The sequence below is a fragment of the Myiozetetes cayanensis genome, unplaced genomic scaffold (assembly GCF_022539395.1).
Source record: "Myiozetetes cayanensis isolate MyiCay16 unplaced genomic scaffold, myiCay2020 scf5-8, whole genome shotgun sequence".
Classification (NCBI taxonomy): Eukaryota; Metazoa; Chordata; class Aves; order Passeriformes; family Tyrannidae; genus Myiozetetes; species Myiozetetes cayanensis.
This window is the reverse complement of record NW_026087742.1, coordinates 109,992,666-110,016,480: the sequence shown is the minus strand read 5'-3', so window position 1 is coordinate 110,016,480 and position 23,815 is coordinate 109,992,666. Positions and strand designations below refer to the sequence as shown.

General features: G+C 39.1%; 1 protein-coding gene across 8 annotated transcripts in view; it reads left to right on the top strand.

Annotated features, from left to right (window-relative positions):
* The window catches only part of CASK (calcium/calmodulin dependent serine protein kinase), a 198,630-nt gene that overhangs the window by 58,397 nt on the left and 116,418 nt on the right, over window positions 1-23,815 (top strand). The window lies entirely within an intron of this gene.

The window sequence follows — 23,815 nt, the reverse complement described above, 5'->3', positions numbered from 1 at the left end:
TGTACCTATGGTAATACAAAATTAAATGTAAAAATAATAGTAGATTTTTAGGAAATGTTTTTAGGTCATGATTGAAGGGACCTGTAGTAGATTTTGTGCCTATGAGCAGGACTTGAAGACTGATGCTGGAAGCCACTTTTGATGTTTGTCATTTCAGGAATCTTCCTTTCTGGGGAATGTGTAGTTCCTATCTTAGTTCTACTTCTTTCCTTCAGGGGTAGAACTGTTCCTGTTTTAGTACAGAGAATGTTACCTAAGCCTTTCTGAGGGGCTTGCTTGTTTAACTTAATGAAGGATTTGAGTTCTCTCCTTTTCTTTTTCTGGAGAAGCCATAGGCTGGTTCAGTTATAAGTTCAGTTCTACTCATTTGTATGTACAAATTTCATAAATGTCTTAACTTTTATGGTTCTGCTATAACTTTCATGAACAAAGTGTCATTAGAATTAAATACTTCTATACAGAAATGTAACATAAGGGAGGGAGCCAGGCTTTTTAAAATCTAAAATACAGCATTATGTATTAGGGATTTTATTTTTTGTGGAGCATTTTCTAGCATATGCCCAGATACAGGCTTCCAGGAGTGGGATACTTAAGTGTCACTGGTCAAGTTAGCGTTCTTTTGACCTCTTTTGGAATCACACATACAAATTTGGTTGGTCCAGAGAAGCAAATATGATGTTCTGTAGGGAAATACAGCTTTTCATCCAGATCATAAGCAAAGAGTTAAAGATCAACTGTATGGTATTATTTTACTTCAAGAACATAAAATTCCTGGAAATATTGATGGAAGTATATTCACAGCAGTGTTGATGTAAATCTTTCCTTTTCCATCTTCATCAGGGAAAGCGTAGCTTGTGAATTTATTATGCCCACTTTAAAGCACATAAGAATATTTACCTCATTTTTTATGCACTATTGCTTAAATAGAAGGCAAATCGTTACGTTTTTATGCGTTGCAGGCAGTTGGTTCTTTATTCCCCCTAATCAGTCTCCGAAACAAGGACAGCTTTGTTTGCTGTGTGGCTTCAGTCCCTTGCCTTTAACGTGGATCTGGTTCTGCTGGGTTTACTACAGCACTGAACACACAGTGGCTTTGCAGGAGCACACCTCTTCCTTTTCTTTCAGTCTTTGCTACTTGGCCACACACTGCTCTGATCGCTTTGTTCATCTCTTCTCAGTTCCACTGTTGTGCCAACACTGTAAAAATGACTATTGTGTTCAGTGGCTGAAACCACTGTGGACTCGCTGCTCATTGCCAGATCGGGGCTTTATGTAGAATTATCATGAAACTGCTTTAGAGGAAGAAGCAAGTTTAGTCAACACATCTCCCAGTTTTACAAACAGAAATGGTACCCTTTGTAGATACTCATTAGAGTGCTAATTAATTTATGTGTCTTGAAATTCTTAAAACGCATATAATAATGAAATAATTATGTAATTAACAATAAGCAGAATTCATGCAGCAGATAACAGATAATTTTACTGTTATTTTTATTATATAACCAAGTACACAGCTGACCTGTTGTTTTTTTTCCTTAAGTAATCCTAGTTGATGGAAAAGTGCTCCTGTAGTAACTTTGCCGTAATCTTTTCTCTCACTTCAACAAGAAAACGTGTTCACATTTGTGAACAAGAAAGTAAGACCAATACAAATGAATCTTACTATGAAAAGTTTCTTTAAACTTCATGTCATTTAAATCAGTGAATATGGTTTGTCACTTAAAAGTTAATTCCTCTTTGTATATACAAAATAGGGCTTAGGAACCATTTGATTAAAATACTTACTGATATAATTACTGAATCTATTTGGGTGTAATACATAATATCAAACCATTTTTCTAAAGAAATACATGTGATTTATGCACATTTTAGTCATCTCAAGTCATTAGTGATATTTGTTAATTTAGAAAAACTTCTCTACAGACTTGTTCTCATGCATCACTTCTGCTTAATCTGTACAAAAGTTGCCCAGTCCTTTAAATCTGTTGTTTTAATTGCATCTGTACCTGGGAGCTCACAGACACTGAGAATGCAAGTTTCACTGAAAATTAAGCTTGAAATATTTTAAATTCGTGATAGAGTTTTTGAATTTAAGAAAAACATCTTTGGATAGTGCTTGAGGTTCAGCATCAATCACAGAACAAGCAAAGTCTTGATTCAATTCATGCAAAAAATCTGGAAATATGCTTCTAAAAATATTTATTTATTTTTAAAATGCTCTCAAGTCTTCATTCTTAAATTTTGTTGTCTTTAGTCTCTTTGCAAAATTCATGAGGTATGTCCAACTTCTGTTCTAAAAAATGAAAATGCTTTCCAAAACAGTTCTGTCTCTGTACACAATCTGTAGTCATATAACATCCTGCCAATAGTCCAGAAATAGGCTCTAACTGTGTCTGCCGTACTCCAGGCTGGTTACAAACACAGGGAAGATAATAAGCATCAGCTGTATTTTCAAATATTTTCTGTTTGCATGGGAGCCTGTATTCTGCTCTGGTTTGTGCAATCAACAAAACTCAAGATTAATTGCAGCTGAGCTGCAATTTCTATTAATTCACTGATCCAAAGAGAACCTTCTTTGACTCTCAAATGGTGGGTTTGTTGTTTTGTGGATCTGGAAATACATGTCACTGTGATATGCTAAATAATCCTTGTGCAATATCAGCTTTCTATACTGCTTTTCATTTTTAGGATGGCAAACTTGTGTCCTCCCGTAGCAGTAGGACATTGGCAAAAACCCCATCTTTGGTTTGTGTGGTTTTCGGTTGGGACAGTCTATATCCTTTGCACGTCTTGTCTAAAATATTGCATTTCCAAAGGTGAGATTCATGGTTTGTGATCCGTAGATTCCTATTCTTTTTGTACTGTCCAGAGTCTTCTGCTGCGTTAGGTCCATCATGATCCTGGGCAATCTTCCCACAGATCAGCTTCAAACATTCCACTTGGAGCTTTTCTGCACATACTGATATTTTTGTTAAATTGTAGATGAACATGGGTTTGAGCTATAGGCAATGGAAATTTGCAGAAATAAAGATGTGTTAGAAGGCCTTGGTGCACCCCCTAAATAATAGTATGGGAATGAGAATTATAATGTTTTAAAGGGGGGCATGTTTTTAATATGTGGTATACATATGTCTGTATATTCCTAATAATTTCTATACAGGCACAGAATAAACCCCTTCTGCATCAAAAAGTCCAATATCTTTTGCAGTTCAAAAGTACAAATACTTCCTCATAAATCAGTTAAATCGAGGACACAATCAGTTAATTGACAGGACAAAGCTGGAGGAGTGGCCGATACCCCAGAGGGCTGTGCAGCCCTTCAGAAGGACCTCGACAAGCTGGAGAGATGGGCAGAGAGGAACTGTCTGAAAGTCAACAAAGGCAAGTGCAGGGCCCTGCACCTGGGGGGGAATAACCCCAGGCACCAGGACAGGCTGAGGGCTGACCTGCTGGGAAGCAGCTCTGTGGAGAAGGACCTGGAGACTTGGTGGATAACAAGCTGTCCATGAGCCAGCAGTGTGTCCTGGGGACCAAGAAGGCCAATGGGATCCTGGGATCCATTAGGAAGAGCATTGCCAGCAGGTCAAGGAGGTGATTCTGCCCCTCTGCGCAGCCCTGGTGAGGATCACCTGAAGTGCTGTGTCCATTTCTGGGCTCCTCAGGACAAGAGAGACATGGAGCTCCTGGAGTGGATCCAGTGGAGGGTGACAAAGATGATCAAGGGACTGGAGCACCTCACTGATGAGGAAAGGCTGAGGGAACTGGTCCTCTTCAGCCTGGAGAAGAGATGCATGAGAAGGGACCTCATACACGTCGAAGAATCTGAGGGGAGGTGTCAGAGGATGGATGAGGCTCTTCTTGGTGGTGCCCAGGAACAGGACAAGAGGAACAGGTAGAAACTGATGCACAGGAAGTTCCAGCTGAATATGAGGTAAAGCTTTTTTCCTGTGCAGTGACCAAGCACTGGAACAGATTGCGCAGAGAGGGTATAGACTCTGCCTCACTGGAGATATTCCATCTTGGACACAGTCCTGTGCCATGTGCTCTGGAATGATCCTGCTTGAGGAGGGAGGTTGGACCAGAAGACCCGCTCTGGTCCCTTCCAATCTGACTCATTCTGTGCTTCTGTGAAAATTACAGGAGATACACAAGAATGCATACCTGTAATCACAATAGGTTTTGATCTAGGCTGCTTCATAATCAGTTGCTTAAGAAAATACAAAGTAACTGCCCAAGGGTTGATACCAATTACTTCAAGTTGTATCAGACTTTGTACCTGGAAGGTCTTACCTCCATCAGTTGTGCACTGGTGATTGTAAGGACAGTTCACTAAAATCAACATACATATTACAGTCCTCCTACCACCTAACTGGTCTTCAAACTGAAAAATTAAGCATGAAAAAAATGGTAAAGCTAAAGACCAGTGACAGACTATCCCAATCTTTACTGCAATTGTAGAAACCAAAAACTGATCTCTATGGAAATTTTCATTCCAACATCTGCATCAGCAAATACTTTTGAATAATACATGAAGATTGTAGAAGTTGAGAGATCTCCACAGTATGTCATTATGTGGGAGAGTGTGGGAGAACGGAAATACTTTGAGAAGGAAGTTTAAAATGTATGTCAGTATGTCGATTGCTCACAAGAATTAAATAGTTTACATCATGTTAGCACATATTAACTTGTTCAGGTGAAAAGGTATCTGCCTTGCTTGAGTGCAGGTCAGTGGGTTTGGTCCAGTTGTACACACAGCCAAGCAGTGGCTGTTTTCCAGGGTAAGAATTGCTTCAGAAGAGAAAAAAACCATAAAGATTTGTAATCTTTTTCAAGTAAATGAAATCTTTGGAGAAAAAAGAAGAAATGTTAAGAGAAATAATTGTGTCGATTTGATATGAAGGCAGGTGGAAATACTTGTGTTTGGAAGCTCTCTTGTAAAATATAGCTAACATACACAGTAGAATATTGAAGCTTTTTAGCTTCCCAGTAAAGAGAAACATTTAAATTTAAATAAATCAAAGACCTCAAAAACCTGAGGAGACCTATGAACTCAATCCTGTTTCTTAAAGACCTTCCACAGTTTATCTGTTTTTCGAGTTCTACCATCTCTACCATCAGTTGTCTTCCAGTATATTACTTATTTTAATAGAATGAAAGAAGTTGGGTGCAAACATTAAATTATTGTCTATACAATTACATTTAAGGTAAAAATCCACTCAATAAAAACTTGAATGAACATATTTTATATGAATTAAATTTTAGCTTCAATACTGTGTTGAATTTCCTCCTAATTCTATGTTTTAAAACTACTGCATGTATAACCAGTAACTTTAAGTATTTTACTGAAACAACTGTCATTTTCCCCACTTCAGAGTAATGAAATAGAAGATGTATGGCTTTAAAACACTTCTATCACTTAACTACCTAGAAGATAGAAGGATGAGAATACTGTATCATATTTAACTAAGCAGTACAAGATACTTGAATTTTCTTAGGGTTGTAGCCTAGCAGTTTGGGGTTTTTAAAGTGCCAAAGGCTTTAGGAGAGAGACTTGTTTTAAACAGCTCTGTGTGTAACTGCAGTCTGAGCACTCTGGAACAGCACTTTATGGCAGGGCATTTTCCAGCTACAAGTCATTTATTTTCATGATGACACTTATCAGGGACAGTCTGCTCACACTAAATATATTGTATGTACTTGATTTCCTTATAGGAATCCAACCAACAAATATACACAGTGACAGTAAGTAAATTGGCATTGTAAATAAAAATTCTGTGATCTATGGTTGGTTGACTTAAAATCCATGACAAAGATTTTTATTAGAGCTTGTTTTTTAGATCACTTCATATATGAGTAAGATTTATGGTGTGTTTCTCAGTTTGGTGGGGGGCGGGGCGGGGTGAGGGGAGGTTTGTTCTGTGTATTTATTTTGTCCCAAATATTCAGTGGTCAGTTTTTTTCTGGTTTTGAAACTCCTGCAGGAGGAAAAGCCCAATTGCAAATGAGACTGGTGCTTAAGAGTAATGTTTCATTGTTTCAGAATGTCTTAGCATTTGTTAAGGCACTTAGATGAGGATTTATTTTTAATACCTTACATAACTGAGAGATTACTTTGAAGATATATTCTAAGTTCCACAGAAAGTTAGTAGCGGTGTCAGCAATATAAAACCCAAGCTTCTTGATTTCCTCTGGTTTCTCAGAAGACTAACTAAATAAAGATAGATTAAAAATATATATTGTTTTATCTACTGTGACGGGACCAGTTATTGTTGATTTCTTAATGTCTGTCACTTTTAACATTGCCTGTGATGTAGTGACAGTAAACAATTGTGGATCCTGGTGAAAATATTGCCTTAGTTCATAGCATTATAGATAGGGAAAATGACTTACAAAAACCTACTTAGCCTGAACGAGGTAGACTTTTTTCTTTGCCAAATCAAATTAGTAATTGAATCCAAGCTGCGGCCACAAAAATGTTTATTACACCATGTATGTGTTACACATCCCTGTTTTCAGGTCTGTACAGGTTTATCATTTCTGTATCCTCTCTTGTCCTCGTAGTTCTCTTTGAAAAGCTGTACCAAACTGGAGCCTGTGTTTCCAGCACGGGGCTGGACAAGTGGGGCTGACGTGTTTGGAAAGAAGCTTTTCATCTCTGATGTTGTACCTTTACAAGAACCAATATTCTTCTTGTGCTGCAGAGTAATAGGGCACCCACCATCACCTCTCAAAACCTTATCTGTTTGAGGGGAAAACCAGTGAAGAAGCTAGTATTCCCTGGAAATGTAGGATGCTAACATCTAGGACTGTTAGATGCCACTTACCATCTGTGCAGTGTGGGGGTGAGTATCACAGCTTTGCATCTCCTCCCCCTTCTCCCTCAGTAGGACTGAGATGAGTGAACAGCTCCTGGCTGCTGAAGGGGGTGGGAAAGTCCTGTTTCTTCATTCCAAGTTACTTATTCTGCAGTCCTGTTCCTTCATTTGTGTTGGGTTTAGTGCTTTTTTTACCGTTGGATGGATTTGATTTAACTGAAGTTGGGGAAAAAGGTGAACAGAGGACTTACACCATAAGTCTCCTAGCTTTTGCTGTCTTGTTGATTGGCTTGCTTCCCTTATTAAATGCATGTTATTTAGAAACCTGCTAGGGTTACCTTGTTAAGTGGAAAGTGCAAACAAGCACTGTTTGAATCTATTCAGTTGGGAATTTTGATATTTTCTTTAGAGGAATATCTGTATGCTGTGTATTATTCTAGAATCTGAGATAATCCAGTGTGGGATGCTTAGGAAAGAGAAGAGATTTTTACTTCTTATAAGAGCTACCAGTGACTTTTGAACACAGAAATGCACCTTGGGGTTGGAGTAGGAACTGTAGGAGCACATCTTGTAAATAGCTGTGAATGCTATCTCAGTTCTTTGCTAAATAGCTCATAGGCATTGTTCTGTTTTTCTTTTTTCCTTAAATAACAAGCAAACTAACTGGAGAAAGGGCATGCACAAGGTAACACTGACAGTGGAGTGAGAACAGAAAGCCTCAAATCTTATCAAAGCTTCTATCCTTATCTATGTTCCTGTCTATTTGGTAGGACTGGTGAGCAACTAAATATCAATTAAAAATTTGAAAATATGCATTCCATTCTATAAATTTTTTGGACTTACCAGGCTTTTTGTCCCCAGTTTCCTGGTTTTGGTCATATTTTGCTGGAGTGGTCTGTGTGTCTTATTAACTCCTCTTAAGGGCACTGCCTGCTTTACTGAGAGTGCTCTTTCAGCTGGGATCTGCTCCTTTTATGTAATCATCCCCTCCCTCCCCCATCACATAGCCAAAAGAAGAGTTTACTTACGTGGGGGGAATTCCAATCAATTGATTAGCAAAGGCAAAACATCCCTTGCCTTCCCCTTCCTGTTCTCCATCTCGCTGGCCACGTGTAGCACTCAGTGCCTTTGGAAAGGCCACGGGCAGACAGGAGATGGAGTTGGCACGTTCTGTGTCAGTAGCAGCCCCTCTGGAGCTGTACCTGTTCCCTGCTGGTGCTGCTGCTCTGTTCCAGCCCCTGTCCTCTCCTCCTGCTCCAGCCTGCTCCTTTTTTTCCTGCCTAAAATGTTCCTTTTATTTTCTCCTGTGGTTTTTCTTCTGTTTACTGCCATCTTTATATGTTTTCACACAGACTCTCTGAGGTCCCCAGACTCAGTGGCACATGTGGCTGATGGATCTCAGCTGTGTCCTGCGCTGGGTCCGTTCCAGAGCCAGCTGTGTCTGGCACAGGGAACCCCCTCATCTATTCCCACTGAGGGCACCCTGCAGCCCCTTGCTATGTTGGGAATAACACCTTGCCAGTTATGCCTAATACACCCCACACACCCCACCACTCTTTATGAATTTGTATGAATTTACTCCTCTTTTTTCTCATTTTGGTCTTTGCCACTCTTGCTTTTTCATTCCTATGTGAAGACTCGAGTTATCTGCTGATGTCAGGTAATGTTGGGTAAATGGATTGCATGGGAAATACATCTGGAATTCAGTACAGGGCATTGTTTTGTTCATTGCTTACCCCCTGTGTCTTACAGCACAGGAGAAACCTCTACCTTGGTTCTATTGTATTTAGTAACTTTCGAGGAATTATGGGCTGTAGAGTAACAGTCAAAGCTATTCACAGCTTCAGGGCATGCTAATCTGAGTTGCAAATGCTGGTCTGAGGACTGAGGGCATTTACGTGTCCCAAGATGTGCAGTGATCTTTGGAGGAAAAAATTTCTTGTAGTATCTACTCCGAGATTTTTTAATAAAAATATTTTGCATTTTGAAACCTTTTTCTTTTTTGTTCTTCCACGTACTAACAACTACTGCAGGAAAAATTGTTTTTTTAAGTGTTATAAAACCTCATGGGGAGAGATGGTCTCTTTATAAAATTGGATATCTTCTGGGTTAGAGTTTAGAAATGTTGTGTCGTAGAACAGAGCTTTAGAGCTGGTCATGCTGTGGTGACAGTTTGTTTGCTGATAGGAAGGCAGGTTCATATCCTGAATCAAATCTGTGTCCTCGTGTGACATTGCAGTAACTTTATTTCCCCTTGCTCTCAGCCCTGCTCTTCACTATCACTTTTGCCTCTTGCAAAGTGATTGCTGGATTTGCCCAAGAGGTGTAGCTCCTCTTGAAGAATCAATCCAGAATCTTGGCAGGTGAAGAGGATTCTGCAATCCTTTGCTTTTCTGAATTTGTGATTACTCTTCTGAGTAAGAAGCTTTGGACCTTCAGTTCCAGTACCTGCTTTGTTTCTGCAGTTTAAGGGCTGTGTTCATGATCTGCTGGCCCAAAACAGGAATTAATTACAGTTAGTTTAGTTCTGAGATCACTGTAACGATAAACTGGAACTGATAAACATGAGGGCACTGGTTTTATTGGGGTAATGCCAATTCCAGGATTTGCTTTGTAAGTCTCAGAAGATTCTGTCCTCCTTCTGGATGAGCTGGCACAAAATTTCTGAGTTGTGCATCACCCCATACTTGCCCCACTTATGTTTTATAGATACTGGGTGGCACTTCTGCACAGTTTTGTTTTGCCCTTCCTGTAAGTAATGAGGGGAGAGTAAGAGTTCCTTACCTCACCAAGTGGACTAGATTCTGACTTTGTATTCCTACAGATTGAACTTTCCACTGCAGTTGTCTGGGGCTGTGAGAGCTTAAGGAATCTTGTTCCTTTCATAGCCGGATGAACCCTGCCTGGCAGCAGGCAGTTTTGTTATGTTAGTAGTAATTTAATTGGTGTTGGCTTTGATGTTTTCTTACTGGAAAAATTGAACCAGCTGAAGGACCCAATTCCCAACTGAGTTTAGAGATTTTAAGGACTGCAATTGCACAACACTTAATTCTCTTTGCAATGTGATATGTGCTGTTACTGGTGTTGAGTAACTGGTGATCTTGATGGCTGTCAGTTCTCTGAAGTGACACAGGGAGGACAAAGGAGCTGTTTTGTTTGCTAAGAGTAACTTACCTTGTTCCACCGCTATTGAGATGTAAATTGTTGTTTTCGTTTGGTCTGGAGGGTTTTGCACAAAGGCTGACCCAGAAAAGTGGTCCGAGGTCAGGTGGTTTGCTGTGGTCGTTACAGCAGTGGGGTTCATTCTGTCGACCTGAACTGTTTCTGAAAAGGAGGACGTGTTTCAGGTATCAGGACTCAAGAAAGCTTGTTTAAACAAGCAAGCTCTGTTCTAGGCCTTGCTTAAGCCTTGCTGTCTGGGCAGGTCTCTGTTGGATCCTGTTGCAACTCTGTGACTCCTTAGATCTTGCAAGATGATAGAAAGCGAATTTCTTTTCCCTTTCATCCAGTACTATGCTGATACCTTATTTCAGTGTCCAAGTCCATTCTCCAGCAGATTTTAACCACTCAAAAGAGTGATCAAAGTTCAACTCAAAGATCAGTTAGATCAGTCAGATGCTGAAGGTTTTTTACCTTGCAGTATCAGGTCATTTGAGGGATATTTGTTACTAGAAGAGGAAGAAAATTTTTGACATTTCAAAATTAAAGAAAATTAAACTTTTTGTAAATTTTCTTGCTATTTTTTTATGCTTAAGAATTATACTATGTGTCAATAATAGATTTATATTTAAATCCTTTTCCAAACTAGAGATGATGGATCAGCTTTCATTGCTGTTAGCAGGCTACAGGTTTTATGTAGTTTTTATCATGTGAATTTTATCAGTATTTTGGAAACTTGAGGACAAACGTGCAGTTAAAAAATGGCAAAACAAAGCAAATGGTCTGTAGGATAAATGATTGTTACATTTCTGCAGTCAAATATGTCCTTGCATACAGTAAGTTAAACTTCAGACAATGATTTCATTAAAATCCGTGGGCCATTGCAACTGTCCTCGAAGTTTAATTTGGTGTATAACTTCTTACACTTTTGGTACATGTATTTTTTTCAAAAACTCTTAAAAATGGGTTATGACAGATGCTCTTTTGTGTCTATGATTGTTCTTAAGCTGGCACAAATATCACTTGAATAATTTTGTTTGTGGTAACAAAAGGTTTGAATGGATTCCTGCTTCATGATTTTTGTGGCATTTGGAAAACAAAAGAGGAAAGATGGTTCATTTAATTTAATAAATTTTCAAGAATGCTGAATAGTCCCAAACTTTAAGCTCAAGTTCAATGCTAAAGGTTCAAAGTTGTAAAAAATGTGTTGAGCTTTAATTTTTCTTTTTTCAGCTTAAGAATGCTATGATTCTGTTTTCAAATGCTTACTCTGTTTTCAAATCTTACTTACGTAGGAATTACAAATAGGCTTTTCAGACTGACTGTAATATGTGTAAAGAATAGGATATATATAAATTGTATGAATTTCTCTGTGCTCTGAGGCCATTTTATTTCCCTAATTAGTTCTTCATAAATGAAGATTTATGCAACAGGATGATTTAAGAAGCCAAGTCTTACTTCTCCATGTAAATGGAGACTGAGGTACTGCAACTAATAAGAAAAAATTGGTGTAATAATACAGGTACAGTTTAAAAGCATGTGGGTGTACAAATCCAAACGTGTACAGTGTGCTTTTATTATCTGTCAGGATTTGTGAGCTCTACCTTAGCACCAGTCCAGAACTGACCCTCTGGAGAGTATCAGCCCTGTTTTCCTGGCACTCCATTTCTGGGAGTGTGTATTAGCATATCCATGCCTTGTGTCTAGCTGAGCTAATCAACCCTCAGGAATCAGGGTCCCTCTGACTTTCAAGTGACCTTACATGGAGCCAAGTCAAGTCCATCGTGGTTTGTTAATCCAGGTATTGACTGGCAGACACAGTAAGGGATCATCATGCCCTGAAGCAGCATAGCTGTTATGCATATACTACATTTAAGCTAATAAATTCTGCTAGACCTGAGCAGACTTTTAATACTGTTGCAGATATATATACAACCTGCATAAACAGCTCATGGATTTGCAAATCTGACTTGTTATGTCAGAGCCACAGGTGCACAGTTCATCCCCTTTCTGCAGTGGTGTGTACGCCCCTCCCTGCCCTGGTTCCTTGTCTGCAGTATTCTGGACAAATAAGAACTGGTTGTGCAGCATGAGACACACTGAACAGGTTGTTTCACCAGAAGAGGTTTGTGAGGGGAGGTCAGGGGCAGAACTAGGATTTGCTTCCTTCTTCAAGAAAGGGTGGGGAGAAGATCTTGTGCAACTCAATGAGCTTCAGTTAATTTTCAGAGTCTGGGCAATGCTGCATTCAGCCTGAGAGTCATGTTGTCATGTTAAGAGAGAGTTCTGATTTTTGTTGTGCTGACAGGAAAGGTGGTCTAAAGAATCTGGGGAATGGGTCATGGCCCTCTTAACTCAGCTGACTGTTGTGTTATGTTTTACATTTCCCTGTACTCCATCATGTCAGTTAAGTTCTTTATCCTAGACAGATATTTTACTTGTGAGGAAAGGAAATTTGGGGTTCTTTTAACAAAAGAACCATGTTAACTGTTTCTTACAGTGCTCTTATAAAGTTGTTTTGCAGAGAGGATACGGATTATCATCTCTGGTGGATATATGCTTTGGTAATTTCATATATGTGCAAGCTTATTGTTGCTCTTACACTTTTGAGCAAAATGGGCAGAATTTACAAAGTTTTATTCTTACTCTAATTTACTGTCATTTCAGATTTGGACACTAATGAAAGAAAGTAGATCTCATGTTTAGTGAGTGAGATAGTACAGGTTAGTTGTTGGAACAAATTTGTGTCAAACCTTTTAACACCTTAAAAAAGTTCATTCCATTTGAGATCCATGTTTTACATCAAATTCTATGAGTTTAAGTACTTAAATAATCTCTACTCTGTCTAACAGGGGGAGCAATCCATTATCCCCAGCTGGTTACTACAAGGCTTTATAGATCCATGTCACTCCCTCAAAATACCCTGTGACAGTGAGGGATATTTTTATGTATTACTCTGTGATTGTAGCTACTGGCATTACTTGAAAGTTCAGGGGCACTGGGAAGTTCCCTCAGAAGTTATTTTTAAAAGGCCATGCAGATGTACTGTTTCCAAGTCCATATCTCCTACTTTCTGGTGTAATCTCCCAAGTTCACAGATTGGATTAGGTGACCAAAGTGTTTCTAACTCAGCTTTTGCCAAGTAAGAACTTTAGGTATTTTTTGTTTCTTGCTCCTCACCAGATAGTAAAGAAGGAAAATTAAATACTCTTTTCATAATGCTTTGGTGAGATTAAAGAAGAAAACTCTTCATATCTGTATTGGCAAAGAGAAATTATCATTTAAATATCATGAGAAGTGTGTGAATATTACAAAATAAAATTTTTTCTGATGACCTGCAATTGTGAAAGGACTCTAAAGTAATTAACAGGCAAAATTGTCATTGGGTGGGTTCTTTATGTTACCTCTGTCAACTTTTTCTGTTTTACAGACAAAAGCATAAGTGACAGTTTGTAAAGATTTGCAGTCTATTCAACCTGTTGTGCAATCTAAGACAAATTAGGCAAGTTACAACCTTATTCCTAGAGCTGTGACCTGAAAGTTGCTAAAAACAAGTTTAAATTCAGGTGCACTGCTTTCATCACTAACATCTGATTTTTGTGGAATGAAAGGGGGGACATAATTTAAGGGCGCTGGTTTCAGAGGCTTGGAGGAGTATTGCAACTGCACAAGCAGAAAAGGGAAAATGTGCTCTTTAAAACATTACAAAATTAATAGACGGTATGTAAAAGTATTTGGTGGATATTTGATAAGTAGCAACAAGTGTAGTTAAAACTTTTTTGGTTTTTAGGGTGAAATCCTCAAAATGCTGGTAAAGAATACATTCTGTAGGGAGTCTTTAATTACTGAACTAAGATATGCACACCTGTTTTACAAAACTTGCTTTATAATTTTTCAGTTAACAAAGAAAGCAAAAATTCTATGACTTTTGGTAATAATAAAAGAAATGTGAGCAGAAGTGGAACAAACCAAGACAAGCTCTTTTTGTATCCTGTAGTACTATTGCTTTAAAATGTTTTTCTGGTTCCTGACATTGTTCTGTCACTGAATCTGAAAACAAGTTACGTTAAAGTAGCTGTTCTCCAACGTTCAGACATCACTCCACTACAGGATTTCCTGGTTGGACAGAATTGGTATCATCCTTACATTTGGTAGGTCATTATCTGTTACTCAGAGTGCACTGTAGATGCTGTTTGAGCTGAGTTTTTGTGCCCTGGAGAGAGCTGAGCTGTCCTTACAGCAGCGTTTACTGCAGCTTGCACTATTTTACCTGAGAAAAGGTGCAAAGTGACCTGTGCTGCATCGCCACAGGTACCACAACTAAAACTCTGTCACTCACTGAGCTGTGTGGCACTGTGGAATTAGATTCCTTGGAGCAGATTGATATTTTAGATGCTGGTTTTGCCTGGGTTGTCTAGACTTGGGCAGAGGAGGTGATTTCCTTTGTAGCGTTAGCATGCAGCTGGTTTTGTGTTGCTTATGCAGAGCCCGGCAGCTGAAGACCAAAGAAACTTTGATCAAAGCCAACAAGTGCATTTTGTCTCTAGGAGAAGCATCCTAGGCAGTCAAAGTTCCCTCTCCTGAGTGCCTTTGGGCTCTTTCTGCCTGTTAGTGTTCATCAGCTCAGTGTAATGGGCTATTTAACTCCTCCTCGAGTAGGAGTTACAGACATTTTGTCTAGACTAGCTGCGTCTGTTATGAATAGATTTCCTTTGTGTTCTTTAAAATTCCAGAGTTTTTCCTGTAAAATTGAGATTCTTTGATAATATCAAAAAACAGATTTCCCTGATGTTATATTTAGGTAAAGGCTAAGTCACAGAAGAAAAGGCATTTCAAACAAACAAACAAACAACCCCCCTTCAAATGTTAAGAGTGATCAGCAAGAGAAATCACGTAATTCTTCAGGATCAACTAGAATTCTTATCTTGATAATGTTCTCTTGCCTTTGAGGGCACTTACTTGATGTAATGTCATTACATTTTAGTACATGAGTACTGTAAACTCATTTAAAGGACTGCAAAGTCTATGACCTTTAGTTAACTCGATCAGCCTAAGTGAATTCCGTCCAAAAGATGTCAAAGTTTGGTGTAAAAATGTTGTGCCAATCTGAACATAACATTGATAATGATGCTTTTAGCATATTCTGAGATGATACATTACCTGCATTGCCCTGTCCAAAGGCTGGAGAGAAACCAAACACACATATACGTGTACACACTCCTGCAGCAAAAAGAACCCTCCAGAAATGAAAAAAAAAGTACAAAAACTGAAACAAAGAACTCCGCCCTGTGTGATTAACCTTTAAAAAGGAGAAATTCCAGCGATACAAACTGAACTATTTGCAGGGTTTAGCTTTCTAAGGCTTTTTGCTAGACTTCGAAGCAGTAAACACAGTGCCCTGTTATAGTTTGCGAGTCAAACAAAGAACTTCTGGCTTAACGTGAGCAAACTGCTTAAATACACTGTAGTTGTGCCCTGCAGTTGTGGGTGAGTGCAGTGCGGTGGATACTGGTGTGTGGTCATCAGCTCCGAATGGCTCCTCAGGCGGAGAGGAGAGAAGGGTCTTCCACACAGTCTGGATAAAAAAGGCCTTAGCACTGGATGTACCTTAATTATTTTCGAGGGGCATCTTTTTTTGTTGTTGTTCTTCTTAGGTCTGAACTGTAATCATCGTTAATCAGCTCACTGGTATAAAACTGGCCAAACGTAAAGCTCTCTGCAGCTAAATAGATGCAGGCACCCTTTGTGTTCAGCTGCTGACTACGCAGAGATCAAAGCCGGAGCTGGGTTGCCACCTAGTGAGAAATCTGTGGGGGCGCATGTCGACACGGAGTTGCATAAACAGGAAATTACAGAGAGAAAAAAAGAAATACGACCAGACTTGCAAGTTCGTTTCTCAGTTTTAATTTCAGTTAAACATGCTGTAAGTTAACATTGCCTGATAACGCTGTGAAAAATCTAGTTTCCTGATTTCTTGCCTCTTTGGGAGAAGGACAGCAGTGCTGCACGCTGTTGGGATTTGCCATGTCAGTCAAACCACGTTTTAAGCCAGCGCTGATGTTGAGGTGAGAATTGCTGCTGTAATCTGGCCATTTGTTTCTATTGCCGGGCTATCAACACTATTGTGCTCTTAGTTGTTTGTGCAGGTTCCCAGGACTAGCCAGAACAAGCTCTAAAAAACAGCACTATGGGGAGAGCAAAAAGGATTGCTTGCAGTTGAGGTGGATCAATACCTTGATTCTGTTTATGGTGCAGTTGCACAAGCAGTTTCACCAGCGTGAAGGGGGAGATGGTGCAGGAGAGGAGAATGAGCTGACAGAAGAGGGAACAGCTTTTAATGGGGCTGCTACTTTTCAGTGTTTATCAGTGAGTTTTCCCTAACAGTAAAACACAATCTGTGTAACTTTATGAAATTACGACCTTCCAGTTATTTCAGTAAAGGCCACTGTGATTGTACAGCTGAGCATTTTACCAGTTCAGTTCTCCAGACAGGCACGTAGCGTTCCTTTACCAAATACACACCTAAAAATGTGTCTAATTGTTTCTCTGGGGGGTTTTTTGTTTGTTTGTTTATTTTTAAAAGAAATTTCACAGCATATTCTGACAGATCTGCTGCTGCACACACCCTTCCACTTCCCTCTGTTGAAGAATTCATTGCATTGCAGTGTTTTAAGTTGTGGTTTGCAGTGTAAAAGCCTGTGGTCAATGATACTCAGGAAGGTGCTGGATTTCATACTGCTATGCAGTGCTGCATAACAGGTGGGAATGTGGAATTTAATATAATAACGTTATCAATAGTGCACCCACTTTCATAACTTGATTGATCACGACTTGAGAGTCAATGACTGTTTTCAATTTCCTTTCATTAATTATTGAAAACAGAATGTTAGGAGAAAAGTGTTTCAGATTTTACAGCAGAGGTTGCAAAATGTCTTCGGCAGCAGCTCCATTTCTGTTTGGAAATCCAAACTTGTGACATTTTTAAAATTAATTTATGGAGTTTGTAACCCTACTTCTGATTATCGTGTCCCTTCTTGAGTTTGTGAAACACTTCTGAAACTTCTACTTTAGAGCAGAGAAAACTACTAACTGTGTTTTGAAAGACAGATTTTCCATCTAATTAATTAAAAACTAATGATCCAGAAAGTGTTACTTTAACTTTTCTATGTTTCACCCTTTTCTTTCTGTGTTCCCCTACCTCAATGAACCCACTGTTGAGTATAAACCAAGAGGCCATGGAATGTGGAAAGGGTTAGATGAGAGATATCCAAGCTTTGTTCGTACTTGAAAAATTATGGATTTTTTCTTTCATTGTGGTGGGTGCTTTGTAAAAAGTTGCTAAGAATGATCATTTAATTAAATGAAACTAAATTATTTGGGTTTAATTATCTGCAGTAGACATATTATTCTTTCAGGCATTCTTAAACATTTTTATTAGTTCAAGTTGATTCATTACCTATAACACACCGTCTTATTTATGAATCATTGCTTATTTGCATGCCAGTAAAAATGAGAAAATGAGTAAAAGGAGGGAGAGTTGCTTTTAGGACACAGCCGTGCAAAGCAACTTACAGTGTCTGTCAGACACAGGATTCTGGACGAGTCTGATGAATATATCAGAAGTTGTGGGAGAAAAGTGGCGTTTTTTCACACCCAGTTTCATGTTCATTGCAGCTGACAGGGTATAAAGTGAAACGTACCTTATAAGTCTCCCAAGACACTCAACTCCAGCTGAGAAGCCATTAATATGTTTATGTCCAAGCACTGAGGAAGAATAGAGTACCAAATGGAAGTTACACAGGATTTAGCAAACATCTTTAAAGTCTGATTCCACGAAATTTAAGATTTCCACAGATTGTTGCATGGGGGGATCAGAAAGGGATTCTGGTTATTGAGTATTAGCTGTAATTTGATTGTTCTTCCTTCATGTCAGCGTTTTGTTTTCAAATACTACAGCAGCATTAAAACAAAAGATACTGGCAGGAAATGGATTATCTCACATTTACACTGCACTTGTTGATTTCCACAGTGTTTTTATCAAGGGCCACTCACAGCTGTATGCATTTGGTTTTGGTACATGTTTTAAGCTTTTTTGCTAAGGTGCAGATTGATTATGCAACAAAGGTTTGGTGACAATGGAGACACTTTGCAGGGAAAGGTGTGTACTTGTGTACTTGTACCAGCCTTGCTTTCTCCTTCCATATTCCTTTCCTTTCTTTTAACCATACATACACTTGACTTGCTCACTGAGCCATTTCCCATGCTAAAACTGCATGACACTGAGCCAGTGGAGACAAAAATGAATGTGTTTGGTTTTTTTTAGTGAGTTAACACTGAAATGGTTTGGTGTGTGGTGTGACAAGCTCCAGACTGCTGCACAGTGGAACAGAGGGCAGGAATGTGTGTAGGATGAAGTGGGAAACAGCCAGCAGTTAAATCAGCTTGGCTACCGTGGAGCTTCAGCCGCCCCAAAGTGTGTGGGAGGAGAGGCAGGAAAACTTTTAGTGCTTGTTGAGGCAAAGCATCATTAACTGGTCAGATGTATCTGTGTGATGAGGAGTCGCTCACATATCCCAGGAAGGCAAGTGGTGCCGTTTTAATTAAGAGAAAGGGGAATACTCCCTTGTGGAAGGAAAAGAAAAACAAACAAACAAACAGACAAATCTTTGGGACAGAAACATTGCCGTGGTTCTGTAGTATAGGAGTTTCATTGCCAATGTCAATACAGGATGTTCCCACCTCCAGCTGCTCATTCCTGTTGCAGTGTGTTGGCTGCACTGAGAGCTTTTATGACTTCCTTGCTATATTATTAGGATAATTAAGCCTCAAAGTAATTTTCACTGAGCAGCAGGAATGAGCAAACAGAGAGAGGAGAGGGAATTTTTTTAAGCTAGTATTGCCCAGGAAGCTCACCTGACTTTGGAAGCGTGGCCTCAGGCACAGTATGGTTGATTAAACTGGAGTTTGCTGTCGTGCAGGATGTGCCATGTGCTTGTTCCAGGATGATGTGAAGCAGAGGTGTGCTTGGTTTGGAGTGTAATCAGGTCCTTTGTGGCCCCTTGAAGCACTGTGTCTAGTGCAGAAAATCAATCAGACCTGTACTAAATGCAAGTTTTTGGTAATGGAGGCTTCAAGGACAACTTCTGTGGAAAGAGGCTCTGGGACTGCCCGTTCCAGTTGAGCCAGAGCTGAACTGATCAGCCTTGTGGTGCTCCTGTGAAAATACATTTAAGGGAGGGTAGAAAGCACTGGAGTGAAGTGTAGGGAGTGTGGAACAAGGAGAACACCAAGGTCAGGGAAGGAGGAGGCTCACCATGGCAGAGCAGGTATCCCCTGCAGCCCATGCTGGAGCAGCAGTGAAGTGTGAGAAGGAAGGAGCAGCAGAGAGGACCCACTGTGGTGTACAGAGCATGACCCTCACTTGCTGCACCACTCAGAGCTGGGGAGTAGAGGGGTCTGGAGTGAAGAGTGAAGTTGAGCCTGGGAAAGTGGGGAGGAAATTCCTTGGTTTCGTGTTTAACTTTTCGATTGCCTCTTCCCAAATCAGTAAGTATTTATTTTAGTTGGCAAAAATTAAGTTAACTTCATCAAGTAAGTCTATTTTTCCAACAACAGTAGCTGATAAGCAACCTCCCTCTCTTCATCTCAACCCATGAGCTTTTTTGTTCTTGTAACTTGCATTTTCTAACCCCCTCACCTGCCTGAGAACAGAGGGTAAGCAGGAGTCTGGGTGGGAGTTTAACACCTGGCAAAGGCTAATCCACAGGACTAAACCCAGTATGTTTCTGGGGTGAAACAGTTGGTGCTGAGGTCTCAGTGTTTGACCTATCCATACTTCAGGTGGTGTATCATCCAAAGCACATAATTCAGTTTAGTTGCATATGGAAGAATTCAAGTTGGGGTGGTCAGGAGCATCTCCATGATGAACACCAAAGGTTGGTAGGTGATAATGAAACAACCAAGTGAACAAAGCATATTGGTTTCCTTTTAAAACTTAGTACTACCACATCTATTTAAATTAAATAGAATCATATTCTCGCTGTACAAAACATATAGAAGCATTTTAAGCAAGAAGTTTACTACTGATGTGGTTACTTCCTTTCAAAATACTGTCATACCCAAGCTGTGGCTGGGGAAGTAATCCTTTAAAGGACTGAACCAGGAAAATCAGAATGGTGTATGTATATAAATGAATCGTGTATATATAAAAGTGACATGTGTCTTCCATCTTGCTAAGAAACTTGGTGCTGTCCTTCCCCCAAAAAGATGTGGCTGCTACAGTCTGTGCATGTCACTTTTAAGATACTAAAATGGTGCAATAATGTAGGCTACTGGAGAGCATCTAATTCTTCCATGCTGTAGGATACCATGAATGTACTTTGAAAATATGTTCAGTATATTTGAGGTGTTTTAAAACCTTGGGTATCAGGCTTTGAAAGGAAATTGGGTGTTTGCCCAAATTGTCAGAGATGCGCAGGATATTAGATTGTTAACTCCCATGGGAAATTTAAGTGATGCTCATGTTTTGTATTTTCTATCAAAGACTGATATATGTTCCTTTGTGATTATTTAGAGGAGTTATCTTTTTAGTGCTTCCAGCAATTCACTTTCATTGTCACTGTCCACACGTGAGTCTGCATTTTCTCTGTGTGGTGATTATCACTGGGAATTCCCTTTGCCATCTTTGAACTTTCCTTTGTTACAGAAGTCTGAACTTTCATGTCATTTTAACAGCTCTAGCACCCTCTAAATAATTAGCCAGGTCTGAAATGGAAAATTTAACATATCTCCAGTTGCTAAAAAAAACCTCAAAGTTTTGTAAACAAACTGGAATTCTGGAACATTTATTGGTAACACTAGTGTAAAATGACAGCTTTTAGATGCTTTTCAAATTATGAGGTAACGTATCAGCCTGTGTGCTAAACAAGTTAAATGAAACACCAAGTTCTACTCCCTATTTCTGGTTGTGTTACAATACCTTTTATGCAGCTGGCAGATAAACTTTTAAAGCTTGTGCTTTTAAGCCTTGCTATTCTATTTATTATCACTGTTGTCATTAATGTTTAATTTTGAAAGAACTGCTGACAGAGAAGTCTTAAAGAATAGAGCAGAAAGTAATTTCTTCAACTTTATTAAGAAGAGAAAAATGAATAGATGAAGTCTTCAAAAAGGATTCAAACATAAAGTTAAATAGTCCAGCAAGTAAAAGATGACAGTTCAGTTTAAATTCCAAGACCTTGTCTTGCCTTAGGGTTTGTTCTTTTAGCTAAACTTTGTTTACTAGTGAAGGAGACTGTTGTAAATACCGGACACATCACCATTACTAAATAAAATGTCACCTCTTGGTGCTCAAAGCTGACTTACTCCACTGGCAGATTCTAGAGTTGTCCTGAATCTTTCGTAGGTGTTTGGACTGTGAAGGGCTTATTTTGATATGGGATCTGTGTCCAGGGCCTTTATTACTACACAGCATTGCTAAAATACTCAGCAGAGGTTTGGAAAACTTAACAGCAAATAGTTCATTCAGAATGATAAGTTACAAATAATACGGGGGTCACAAGATAATAATGGGATTTTTCTTAGGAAATCTTCAATCACCTGCCTGCAGCTAAAGATCTGCTTGGGTTTATGTTGCATTTACAACTGAAACAGTATCTGTAGCTACTTGGGATTTTATTTTGTTTTATTTCACCTGTGGAGGTGAAATTTAATTCAATCTGGTAAAAGCATTTGATAAAGAATTGAGTAGGTGCTGATGTTATTTTTGTCAGTGAAAACAATGAAATATATGTGCCATTTCTGCCTTTTCTCCTGCCTCCCTTTTCCTTTTTACTGGTCTTAAACATGACATATTTTGACCTTTGGGTCACAGTCCAAATGTACTTCAGAATTCATCATCTCTTTTCTACCCTGTGGCTTTGTTGAATCAATGTGGTGTGTACTTTTCTGTCTCTTTATACCTAGTTTTCTTCCTCCTTAATAGGTCTACTGTTGAAAAAGGCCCTGGTGTTTTTAAAATGAGAGTTTGTTCTGCACTTAGCCCCGAGACCCCTTAGTCATACAAAACCTTGTTCTGTAATTTCTGTTCATTTTTTTTCCTGTTTGGAGATTTTATTTTCCACTTTGTTTGTCCTTCCTCTTGTGCTGGTTCTCAGCCTGTGAGTAATTGTTGTACTCATCCAATATCACACAGAGGAATGAGAGAAATGGCAGCATATACTTTCTCCCTCTCAGTTCTAACTCTTTTCAAATAAAGCCCACAAAGTATTAAATAAAGAAAGCAGCCAAAATAAACTATTTTGAACACAATTTTTACCTGTAAAGAAAGCGGAACTTTTCTGTAATTTCCTGTTAGATTTTTATTTGTCTTCTACTTAAAATAGATATTGGAGACCATGGTGAAGGGTGGTAGCATTAAAGTCATTATACAGGAAGAGGCAAAATAAAAGCACTATATTTTCTGAAGATCATGGTCATTCTCAGAATCACATAGTTTTCTTTTATGCTATCCCTCGGTGTGTTTATTTGTCATCCTATTTCCTATTTCAAGGAACCTCTCTGCCTAGAAAAGAGGGGGTAACCATTTAATAATGGCCAGTCTTCGCGAGCGAAGATCCGGGGAAGGTCTTTCCACCTTCCAGCCTGCGCATTGGATTTTTTAGGTGAGACACAGTGTGCGCGGAACTGAGCCCACCCTTTAATCCTAAGGTTCATCTGCCGGGGCCAAGCGAGCTTGGACGGTGGCAGCGAGGTCCTTAGGACGTAGGTGGGTTGCCTTTAAGGGCTAACGAGCCCCACCTGCCCGGGAGTGGCCCTGACCGGGAATCGAACCCGGGTCTCCGCGGTGACAGCGCGGCGTCTTTACCACTAGACCAGCAGGGGCTCCTATGGTAACCATTTAGTGGCTAATCAAAACCCTAAGTGTGATGATGAAGGGAATCTTACAGTATGGTTTTAGTAGTTGCTCTGCATGAAGGTGCTGTAAGAACTGATAGGTGAGTATTTTCAGGAGTGAAAGACATATTGCTGTTTTCTTACGGGACAGAATTTCACCTCTCTATAAAAGACAAATTTTATATTAATTTCTTCTGCATCAGTGAAAGATGCTTCTTTTTGCTGCTCTGCTTGCACTTCCATTACATAATGGTTTCTGAGGGGTTGCTCTGTCATTTTGCTTTTAGATTGTATTCGCAAGGTTGTAAGGGGGGATTCACATAATGCAGGTGTAATATGAAAATGCTAGTAAGGAAATTTGAACTTTGTGAATCTGAACATTTTTCTTGGATTGAAATTCAGTCATTTCCAAACTCTGAGCATTTCTTTTGAATTTATGGATGACTGGAAGGTCCAAAGCCTAGCATAAATCTGAGTTACCTGTTAAATGCTTCATATGAAACAGTGTTCGTCTTGCTGCTTGTATTTTTCAATGTCATTAATTCAATGTTAGAAATGTAAGAGGGTACCTGAAAATTTTAAATGTCATTCTAATGTAGCACGACAATATGGGGAACAGTTTCAAACCAAGAAACCATATTTTTATTTTTCCATTAATACATATGTAGGTCATTCTTGAAAAATGAACAATTGTATGGAAAGAGAATAGAAAAGAAAAGTGTCTTCTTCAAAATTCAGACTGGTATTTTCCTCACTTCTCAAGTTACCATCAAGGCTATTCATTCAAGATTTTGCTATTCTTTCTAGAATACTAGTGGAGAAGTTAAAAGGAAAAGAAAGTGAGGGATGATTAAATAACAAAAATATCAAATAGTTTCAACACAGAAGAAAGAAAATTCAGTGTGGTTTGGGTTTTTGCATTTCTATACTTGCCGAAGGATTGATTT